At 35.5% G+C, this 12,166-nt stretch overlaps 1 long non-coding RNA gene across 2 annotated transcripts in view; it reads right to left on the bottom strand.

The window, feature by feature from the left end:
* Positions 1 to 893: 893 nt before the first annotated feature.
* The window catches only part of LOC103910044 (uncharacterized), a 55,145-nt gene continuing 43,872 nt past the window's right edge, over positions 894 to 12,166 (bottom strand). For both annotated transcript variants that reach the window (XR_012391676.1, XR_002455905.3), the window contains one exon: positions 894 to 3,315. This is a non-coding gene — a long non-coding RNA (uncharacterized lncRNA). The remainder of the gene's footprint in view (positions 3,316 to 12,166) is intronic.

Below are 12,166 nucleotides of genomic sequence, written 5' to 3'. Positions count from 1 at the left end.
CCATTCTCCCCAACAGAAATATGAGCGCTTATTCACTCTGTCAGTAAAGATCCCCGCTTTGGTGAGCTCTGCAGATTTTTCCGAGGCCCCCAGCACTGACTCAGCAGAGGAGTCACTCACTGGCCCCCTACAATGTAGGTCTGCCCTCTGGTCAGCCTGCATTTTGGGTATAGGTGCCCGCTATGCGGGATCCCCACTAGGCGATCCCATATGCTTATTCACCTCACAGGCGGACACATGTCTTCCCTCTCCGCTAACCATCTTATATGTGTACTCCCCCTTCTCAGGGTTAGTCCATATATTCTATCTCCCCATTTGGTTAGCAGGTGGCCTCCACAGCGTCCTCCCCTTCGGGACTGCACGCTTTCTCAACGTACTGTTAATAGGAATTTAAATTCCTAGAAATTATCTAGACACTTGCAGCTCCCGAAAAATATATTTAAATCCATAAATCTTCTTCGAAGTGGGATAATTAAGGGCCAGGGATCATGCTGGAAGACCACGCCTCTCTATGATACAGGTGCACTAACGCTATGCCTGGCTATCCTCTCATCGGAGGCAAAGGTAAGGTGCAGTCATTTTCCAGACATTTCTCCATACTTGGATTAAATCCAATTATAGCATTGTAGTTCCCCATCCGAAGGGGAACGCTCTGGTTACTAAAGTAACCCTTAATGATATCGCCATAATGATTGTTCCTTAGCTGTAGATATCAGTCTCTTCAGCTTAAAAAAGAATGTGTCTTCTTGCTTTTCCTGTGCTGTTATGCTAAATTGATTGCGGGGAATGAGGGTTACTTTAGTAACCAGAGCATTTTGTAATATTATGTCCATCTGCTGCTGAAAGTTTGACATGTATTCTCATTTATCCTACTTTTTTTTTTTTTTTTTTTTAAAAACAGTTTTTCATCAAACATTTAATCACCAATTAACAATAGGGTTTCAGTGCTGAAAAAATCTGCATTTTTTCTAAATGAATAATGAATCAGCAACTTACATATTAAGACAGACTGCTGGTGTTTTTTAATAAAAATTTAAATGGGTCATCATGTGCTTTATTCCTGATGGGTTACTGGCAGTTGGACAACATAATGTACTTTTGAGGCTTTTTTTTGTCAAGAATGTAGTTGTTTAGATTGCAACTATGCAGTTTATTTATAAGTATAGTGTATATTTTAAATATTTATTATTTCGGAGATGCAGTATGTCGGAGGCCATCAGCCTGTCATTGAGAAGAGCAAAGATGGTTGACGTCCATCCACAAGATGGCGACAGAGACTGCATAAGAAGACCTTAAAAACAGCGCAATTTATAACTACAGCTAATCAAATCATTATTAAACTGGGGACTTTCTAAGTCAATCTTTCTTTTTTGTATGTTGTAGTACTGTATTTATACCATATAATTGTAGTGTACTGAGTGTGAGATGGAACTCGCATAACAGGAATGTGTGTATTTTGTGTTGGCCAATCTTTGTATAACCCTGAGTTACTTTTTGGTTCTGTTTGTTTCTAATAAGACTTCTGTTTTTGTTACTGCAGACTAGTATAGTCAACAGAAAGAATAAAGAAATGCTCGCATGTGTTTAGTGTTTTTGCTTATCGCAAACACAACAGTAATCTGGTAGTGATTGTGCTGCTTTAGATATTTCGGGCTTTATCATCTCCCAATCGCAACAGAGAGATACTGCGAAATCTCTGTGGACTGATGGCATTTCAAGCTGTTCAGCCTTATAATCTTAAAATGTGAGTAAAATCAACTGTTTTGTCATTACTTTAGACATTACGCTAAAGAATCATTCAAATGCTAGCTCTAAAGTGACGTTGGTGAAGTAGCAACGGTTTCTGCTGTTCTGACGTCAGCTTCAGATGTGAATGAATGGGTCCCTCTTACAAAAGGGTTTTTAGAATCTCTGTGTAATTTTTTTTTTATCCATGATTATGTTGTTGAACTGTTGTATGAACGCAATATCACATGAGTAGCAGAGCGATATGGCTTTATATCGTCACTGGTGGGATACTAAAACAGGTCACACACCGGATGTGCAGCTCGGCGCCGCAACAGGGCGCACACATGACAGTTGGAAGCACACCAGACGCACACATTTGTATGTTATTTAAAATGAAACTATTCAGAAGGCGGGCGCTCTGTGGCGTGGCAGAAATATGAACAGTGTCCTAAGTCTTGGCTGGCTCTCCGCGGACAGCCGCTGACTTGCGATGCCGGTTTGTGTACCCAGATAGAAACCTATATTTAGGATCCTGAAATGCATTGCGCTGCGTGGCGCATTGCGGAGTGACGCTTCTGGTGTATGACTCCCTTAAGGCACTCAGCCTGCGACCTCACCACAACGCAGACCTCCCACCAGTGCTGATATACAGCCATATCACACTCATGTGATATTGCTCATATATCTAAACTAGAATCAATGACTAACTTATTAAGACAGAAAGTTTTTGTTCTTGACAGCATTAGCCATTTTGATTGAATCAAATGAATAAATGTAAGAATAAATCAATCATTCAACAAGAAACAGACTCACTGCCACCTACTTTAACTGCCAATTTCAATTTGATATTTAAAGGATCCTTTTATCAATTATATTAATAAAATCAATAAACTGTTGTTTCAGTTCTTAACAATTCAGGCTCATATCAGACACTAAATGAAAGGCAGAACCAGGTGAAATGCAAGTGTTTCTTGCTAGTTTTAGCCCAACACAGTTATCATGTTCACTTCCACTGCAAAAAAAAAAAAAAAAAAAAAAATGCATTGCTATTTTGAAGCAACTGCTATAGGCATTGAGGCATTTGTTAGTTCCTGAATAAATGATTTATTCTAATATAGTCTATTACTGTGTATAGTCATATTCTAACTGCATGAAATGCAAGAATAGCATGAAAGATGTCGAACACACAATTAAGAAATCTGGAAAATGTTCCCACATAAAAGTTTACAAAGCAGCCTTATAAGAATCTTAGCCCAGTTTTTAATTCTTTAATCAGAAGAAAAGCCATGGCTACCAATCATAGATGACGATGCCGATTTGAAATGAACATGGGAAGAGTTTCACAACATGCATCTGCTGCAGAAAGAGTTAAGGAATGTTGTTCATTGTCACATGACGAGAGAGAAGACAGGCAATATTGAGCAGCACCTCCCCACAGAGCGCACATCTTGCCCGCAGATGTGCTGATACCACAAACACTTCAAAGTGCCTCCCCTCAGACCAACTGATATTCTGACGCCAACTGTAAATGTCCTGGACACGCAGAGTGGAAAATATGAAACCATTGAAATGGCTTTGGAGGAACTCCTGCAGAAAAAAAGAAGTGCTTCTATTGTGACACTGTGAAAACTTTGAACAAAGGAGTTGTCTTATTGAATCTGAAAGTGAATCAGGCTTTTGCAAGAGAAAAAAAAGGGGAATATATTTTTAGGGATAAAAAAAGTCTTGGCATGTGAGCAGTTTTTGGCTGTGTTTTTAAGAAGTGTCAAATCCTTTTGTACCTATAAAAAAAGTTTGGGTTTTTTCTGTTTTTAAAAGAGGTCTCTTTTGCTAAAAACCATGAAGATTTTATAAGGTGAATGGGATGGTATTGCACAATTACAAATACACATGTCTTACCTTTTGAGACCAGTAAGATTTTTTTATTCCAAAGAAGTAATCAGTATATTCAGGAAAGATGCATTAAACTGGTCAGAAGTGACAGTTTTTTTTGATTATTAACTTTGATCAAGGGGGTGATTTCCATTAACTAATATTGCATACTCTAGTATGCTAGTGTTTATTATTATTGAATACATAATATTTATTAGATACTAGTAATTATAGATAATGACTGTATTTATATACTAGTTATTTAAATTAAATATTTATTAGATGTGGAGTACCTGAAGGACTATACCTGTCAAATATATAAACCAGTTAGAACTGAACAGTAGAAACCTCATATGGCTGATGCCCATAGAAATCAATCAAAACTAAATGCAAATTTTATGTGTTACTAATAGCAACAGAATAGTTACAAGAGTAACTAAACTAATGAAAGTGTACTAGTTTCTATTTAGTTTTCTGTATTAAATAAATACAATCTAGTAAGTAATGATAAAGTACTTAAAGTCACTTCATAAGGGGTTTAACATGTTGTGTGGTAATAGTGTGTGAATATAGCCTGCCATTTTTATAATCACACTTCATTAAAACAGTCTGCAGAAACACGTTGATTGACTTCTCCCTTTGTACATGTAATCAGAATTGGAAAGTCCCGCTCATTAGTGATGATTAGCATTAACAGCCCAGAGTGAGAAGCAGCCTGCTACAATCTCATTTGAATTTAAAGTGACAGCCACCTAAATGGCACAATTTGGATCAAAGCCTAAAAGGGGCAGTTTTAAGTTTTAAAATATCATTTGTGTGGTATTTTGTTCTGAAACTTTACATAAAAATTCTAGACATCAGCGCTGTATTTTAGGCATTGTAAAAATAGGCAAACTGTAATAGATGTGCTTTAAAAGAAAAGGTACTAGTCGAAAATAAGTGCTAATAACATGAAACAAGGGAAAAAAACTACAGGCTTTAAAGGGATAGTTTATACAAAACTGAAAAATCTGATTTCATTTTGGGAAATGTAGGAAGCACGGACTTCCAGAGTATTTGTTTTTCCTGTGTGTCAGTGGTTAGCAATTTCTAACATTCCACAAAAAATATTTATTTTTTATAACAGAAAAAACAAATCTTGTAAGGGCTTGAAACCACTTTAAGGGTGAGTAAATTTTCTGGTAGTCCTACATTATATAATGAATATTATATAAATATACGCATGTATTATCAGGGTTGGGCAAAGATACATTAAAATGTATTTTAAAATAAAATACCAAATAGAATTCTTATTAAATTCAAACCTTATTCAATTCAATTTGAATTCAGTTTTGTTTATAAAGCACCTTAAAACAACACAGTTGACCAAAGTGCTGACAATAGAGAGTAAAACAATGTGTAGCACAAACTTTAAAAGAAAAATTAATAAACATAAAATGTACACATCTCACACTGTGCTAAAAGCTGGATTAAACAAGTGGGTTTAAAGAAGATTTAAAAACAGTAATGGAAGAGGCTTGTCTAATATATAACGGCAGCTCATTCCACAATTTTGGTGCAGTCACATCAAAAGCCTGATCCCCTCTGAGCTTTTGACTTGTCCTGGGCACACCCAGGAGGAGCTGGTCAGCTGACCTGAGTGAACAAGAAGGTGTGTAAGGACACAGAAGCTCAGAGAGGTAAAGGGGTGCAGCACCATTCAGATACTTAAAAACCAAAAAAAAAAAAAAAAAAACTTAGAAATAGATCCTGAAATGCGGGCAGCCAGTGAAAATAAAATAAAACCGGGGTTTTATCCTTAGGTTTAAGTGAATAAAAAAAAAGCTACACAATACAGCAGTCACAAAATGTATCAAAATAAAATACTGTATTTTTGTATTTTAAAAATACAACAAAATACTTTTAGAAATTAGCATGACATCAGCCCCTTTACCATTAAACTGTCTCTTTAATATTCAAAGTAAAAACATGATTTCTGAAAACTTCTAAAAAGTGTTATCGGTTTTGCAAATAAACTCATCATATACCATATCCTGCTGTATAATCTGTCAAATTTTAGGACATCATTATATACGTGTTTCATATGTTGTGTCACTTTGACATCTTTAGGCATAAATCTTTCCTCTTCATTTACTATACATTGCAACTATACCTGATGTTCAACTATTCTGCCATATAAAACAGCCAAAGAAGTAATTGCCACTTTAGCAATTATTTTTTATGTTGCTTGTTTTAAAGACAAACGTTTGGCATCAGCAATTATTTCAAAACTAATTTTATCTGTACAGTATTCTCTTTCTTCAAATGTTTAATATTTTTTCAGTTATTCTTCAAATGGAATCGTTAATAATGTCAAACGAACCAATAAGAGGGTGCATCTATATGATGTCACCATGTAGACTTCTTACAAAGTATTTTACATTCAATCATTTTCTTGTCGGCTTAGTCACTTTATTAATCCGGGGTTGCCACAGCGGAATGAACCACCAACTTATCCAGCACGTTTTTTTACGCAGCGGATGCCCTTCCAGCCGCAACCCATCTCTGGGAAACATCCACACACACTCATTCACACAAACTCATACTCTACGGACAATTTAGCCTACTCAATTCACCTGTTCTGCATGTCTTTGGACTGTGGGGGAAACCGGAGCACCCGGAGGAAACCCACGCGAAGGCAGGGAGAACATGCAAGCTCCACACAGAAACGCCAAACTTCTTGCTGTGAGGCGACAGCACTACCTACTGCGCCACTACGTCGCCAAGTATTTTACAGTATTTTAAAATTACAAAAATACAAGACACTAAAGTATTTTGATACAAAATATTAATCAAAAGGTCATGATTTGCACTCATTAAATAATTGCTTCATACAATTTTTTTTTACATTCTTTGGATGATACAAAACACAAACGTTTCGGCACAATGCCTTCCTCAGTGTGTGACACGATTCTCTCACTCCACTCTTTTGTCCCACAATCAATCATATTGCATCATTAGCTAGACGGCCACTCGATGATTAAAAACAATCTCATTTTCATTTTAATATACCATAATTAACCACACAAGAAATATTTACCTCCACCTTCAAAAACATTATTTCACAGGAAAATAGCATTTCAATCATCATCATTCACTTATTCATGTTTACATCAATACAATTAAATTCCAACAGTCTAAAACATTAAAAAAATAAATGTTCATCTCATTATTTGTATCATTGCATCTTCAAAATCCATGATACACAATATAGCTAAACTGTTAAAGAAACACAGAAAGGTCCAATTTCTCATTAATTTCTCTTGGTGTAAGTGATTTGATTTTATGAATCCAGAACACTTCTCTTTGTAATAATCTTTTGTTCAGATTACCTCCTCTATGTGACTTAAACACTTCTTTGATTCCTATGCATTGTAGTTGTTTAACATCATTTCCAAAATCTATAAAATGTCTTGCGATTGCAAAGTTATATCTTGTCTTCATATACTTGATTTACGTTCGCTAATTCGCAACTTCGACATGATGACTTCCCTATGTATATCTTTTGGCATGGATATTTTAACATGAAGACCACATTACAGGTAGAGCAGGTTATGCATGTTTTTATTTTCATATTTTTACCTGTTGCTGGATTCAAAAATTCTTTACACATTCTTTACACTCAATTTCTGCATGCAAAACAACCTTGTATAAAGGTGGATTTCTTATTTCTAACTATATCGGAGTTAATCATCATACAAAATATTAAGCCATTTCCATCAACTATGTCAAATACAAATTACAAAATACCATTTTGTATTTAAAATACATATTTGAAATATTTGTATCATAAATACTGCCCATCCCTGTAGATTATATATACATATAAATATACAGCATAGAGATCACTATGCAAAAACGTTGACCAGAATCAAATCCCCTATAAAACCAAATATAGTGAAATAAATGAATATCCTTTTGCTTAATCCTGAACTCCATCAATAAATAAGTATACAAGAGCTTTTCATCCATGACTGTCTACCAGATTAGCTGAAAAGCAAAAAAAAAACATGACAGTAAAACAAGCACATGTTCTTTTAATTTGAAGGCCAGAGGAACTCGCACCTGATCTTGTTGGGAGATCCCGCCATGATAGATGTATAAGTTAATAGGGAGTGTGTTTAGAGTGAATGTTATGACACCGCTGAAGTGGCCTGCTGCTTTTGCACTGGTTCACACTTGACAGGCTCAGACAGTTCAGCTCCATATGGAACATATATCACTCAATCTTCCTAACTGCTGCACTTATTAAACTCGCTTTAACACATGGCAAGCGGGCTTCACACTGCAAGCCTCTCACTCTCTCCGTGGTCAGCTATATTTGACTACTGCAGGAGGATTTGATTATGGCGAAATACTGAGATCTGTCATCTTTGCAAGCTCGGCCATAAAGACATTTTTTTATTATTTCTCTGTGGACTTTACTGCTTCACACTCAGTTGAAGCGACACAATGCATACACACTCTGCACATTTATATCTGCACATTTATATAGAAAGAGCTGTTTGTGTGTTTTGGGTGCCATTTTTGCCTATTTTTCTCAATCTGTTAGTTTTTACCTCTCATTTTAATTATATTTATAAGAATTCAAATCTTGTAGAAGTTTTGCTTTTGTTGTTTTGGGCAAAAAAAGTGGTAGTATGCTGTATACAGTATATGTGTGGTGGTAACTTCTCTTTAACTTTTTCAGTCAAGTCTTTTTCCATAATTGCAATCAAAAGGTGTACATTAGGTGTGCACAGTACTGCCGCTCCCTATACGCAGAGTACGCAGGCTGCATAAGGCACCAACTCCGGAGGAAGGCACCATCTCGATGGCTCAAAAATAAAATATTAATATTTATTTTTGTAATATTAACCTAAACTGAGTGTAAATAAAATATATCGATAATATGTCGATAAATACATTTTAAAAATGCATTTTATGGCAAATGCAAAAAACAGGGGATGCAACTTTTTTCCGTGTGCGCGTACGAGCTTATGTGCACCACAGCCTACTTGTGTCTGCGACTGCTAACAGCTTATGATTATAAATGATGCAAGTTGCAACTCTATGCCAGAGAAAAGACAACTGGAGCCGAGAAGAGAAAAAAAGTACAAGATGAATCCCGTGCATTACTTTCAGGTAACTTGTAAATGGTTGGTTTGTTGGTTGTAGCCAACATTAAGTCATTAATAGCCTATTTGTTGAGTTTATGAAGCACTGATCAGCATCAGCGCTGGTTTGTCAACTTGTCTGCGTCAAACTGTAACCAGAAATATCCTTCTTTCAGTTAATATAGCCTTCTCTGAAACGGTGAATATTACACTTAATTTTATAAAGGCTAGATTATTATTTTATTTAACAAACCAACACAATCTCACAGCAACTTGTGTTTTGGTGCCGAAGCATATAGCGGAGTTGTTTTGAAGCCCCTCACCCCAAAGTTTATTTGTTATTTTTTATTCTTTTAAATAATGTAGCCTAGTTGTCTTTTTAATGATTAATAAAGGAATTATAATGCATTGTTTCCTTATTTATCTTTATTTTAAGTAGCAGAGTATTTACAGCTAATGAATAGGCTATTTCTGTCTGTTCGCATCCCGTCCCTTTGTGCCACCTGGTGGCATAGTCACAAACTGCGGTCCTACCTAAAAAAAAAGTTATTTTTCTTTTAGAGCGGCGGCGGTACATCGTGCGGCAGTAATGGCCATATTAAACTCTTACCAACTGTATGTTCATAAATCTGGAAAACATTATATTTTTGGTTGTTCAAGTAAATTAGTGAGGCTAATATTTACCTTTGTCAACAACTGCACCAAATATCTGCATGATTTATTGTTGTTTATGTTTTTTTGCTTTGCTGCTGTACATTGTGTTTTAAACTATGATAGGACATGTTCTATGACTATTCATAATAGATCAATCCATTTGCCCCTCCTCCCCATGTTGATGCTATACACAAACTCAGTTATTATTATTATTATTATTAACTTGTGCAATACTTTACAATTCTGTTTGCACACCAGTTACATACACATGCACAGCACGATTATTTCACTGTATGTATTATTTAGTATAATTTAGTGCAGTTACCTTTGTTTATTGTTTCGTCTATTTCTATACATTTCATATTACTGCTGTAGTCTCTGAGAGCTGACAAGTTCATTTCATTGTATCGGTGCACTGACTATAAAATCTCTTCAGTCTTTACATCAGTAGATTGGTGTGCTTTTAATAGGCCAGTTGTTTTCATTTTTACATAACTACATGAAATAACAAAACTGACTAAAATTCTGTGGTTTCTGAAAGATCAATAACTTAACAATTACTAAAGGTGACACATTTAATATTAAAGATAATTAAACAAAATTACAGGTGCTGTATGTAAGTTTTTGACTCTTCTAAAGCATAAAATATCATAATATATTTGCAGATATTTAAGAAACATTCTTGTTTATCTGAAAAACAATGCTAAAGTCAGTTAATCTGCTTTGAAAATGTGTGTTACGTGCTGGAACATCTGTCTTTGTTTTAATTCTTTTAAATTGCCCAATGTCACTTTAGCCAATTATATTTCAGCAGCCCAGGTTGCCTTGTTGGAAAACTGCTATTTTATTCATTCATACAGAAAGACTCTCAAAGCATGCGTTGGTGACTGAAATGTGACCTCCGGTGGACAGTAGCAGACTCCAAAATAAGACGCAGATTTACATGAGGTAATTTATTAGAAATTAATATTAATATTACGAACGTAAACATTAGGTGAGCAGTTTACATTGTAAACCCGTGTAATAACAACACGCTACAAAACGAGATTTGCAGTGATGAGCAATTTGGCTGTTTGCAACAGACGAAACACAACAGAAATTTAAATACAGCCATTCAGATCCACAAAATATGCCCTCACTCACAAAATGGTGTGGTTTATAATCTAATTAGTACGTAATAAACCTCTTTAACATTATTAAATGTAGATGCTGAATCACTGATATATGTTGGCTTGCACCGAGTCAGTTCTAAAGTTCAATTTTAAACAGTTTATTTTATTTTCAAGATCTAAGGTGAACTATCTGCTGCTGGTTTCAGTAGTTTTGCAATAAATGTTATGTAAAATGTCATTTAAACTCACATTATTAGCATTTAACACTGAATAAAGCACATGAGGTGTACCTGCTGTGATCATCTCATCAGATTTTCTGTTGTTCAGCTGCAAGAAATAGAAGCCTTCTAAAATATACAAAAACTCCTTTTAATATAAAAAATATTCCTTTTGTCACGTGCCAACATATCTAACATACATACTGCACCTTTAAAGGTAATAATGTTATAAATAATCTTGTTTCTTGCACAGACCTCTCATTTTGCTTAATATAACCTTAATCATCAAGAGCCATGAGTATAAATAAACCAATGTGACTTTCAACTAGACAACTTGTTAGTCATTCACACCAATTAAATTGGTTGTTTAAAAGAAATACTGTCCATTCCCAACAGGTTTAAAGGAATTTTTAATGAACAAGTAATGAGTTATTTGTGAACTATGTCTGCTGATTTATGTCATCATTTAGTCACAGTCATCATATATCAACTGAACATGAAAAGTACAAATTAACATCAGTTCTGGACACTTGTAGCTTCCGCAGAAATGCAGTGGTGTTTTATTTGGACCAATTTAAAGCCTGATCTTTATAAACATACCATATTATGAAATCTCGGTTTGGGTGAAATTACTCATTTATTAATAGCCACGTCCCATTTTTGCAGTGCCTGGACCACATCCTGCTCAGTGAATAAGCTGGGAGAAATGTGCAAACCAGGATGCAAATTTTACAAACAACGAAAAGATATTGTCTCATACTAAAGACCTAAAAACAACACCTCTGTTGCAGAAAATGCAACACTAATGACAAATTGTCTTTAAATTGACTAGATCAGGTTTCACGAGGGACAATAGTCTGAACCAGCTGCTTATTTTCTCATTATCATAAATGATGCTCAAAAGAACACATAAACTATTTTAAGCCCAGGGTGAAGGGGAGAAATGGGAAAAGCGCAGCCACACATAGTGGGTTGCTGTGTTCGCCAGCGCTCTCTTGCTGATGGCAATATTGAAGTAATCTCAACCAGATGTTAATTAATGGCTTTTTAAGAGATCTCAGGGAGCGAGGTGGAGAAGCGGCCCAGATTTGCGCTCTGATCTTGGGCTCGCTTGCTCTGTGCCAAGGGCCCGGAGCTCTGCAATAACACACATCATCTGACGGCTCGGCTTCATAGCAACCGGCTTGTTTACACGGACAACACTCGCCACAGGGAGGCTATTCGTAGGCTTCTCTCACAAAAAAAAACTATCTTTCCCTACAATTATGAAAAAATGATATATGAAAAAAGCAGAGTCTGAAGAGTTTACTACAGGATGCCAAGAAGACTGGGATTTTCTTCACTGCATGTGTGTCTTTCTATATACACAGAGCCTCATAAGTGAAATGAAAAGGCTAATGAAGGTGATTCATCATTTGTTTGAAAATTAAAAATTTTTTTTTTGGTT

The sequence above is a fragment of the Danio rerio genome, chromosome 2 (assembly GCF_049306965.1).
Source record: "Danio rerio strain Tuebingen ecotype United States chromosome 2, GRCz12tu, whole genome shotgun sequence".
NCBI classification, from domain to species: Eukaryota; Metazoa; Chordata; class Actinopteri; order Cypriniformes; family Danionidae; genus Danio; species Danio rerio.
Note: the sequence above shows the minus strand (reverse complement) of the source record. Positions and strands in the feature narration are given on the sequence as shown.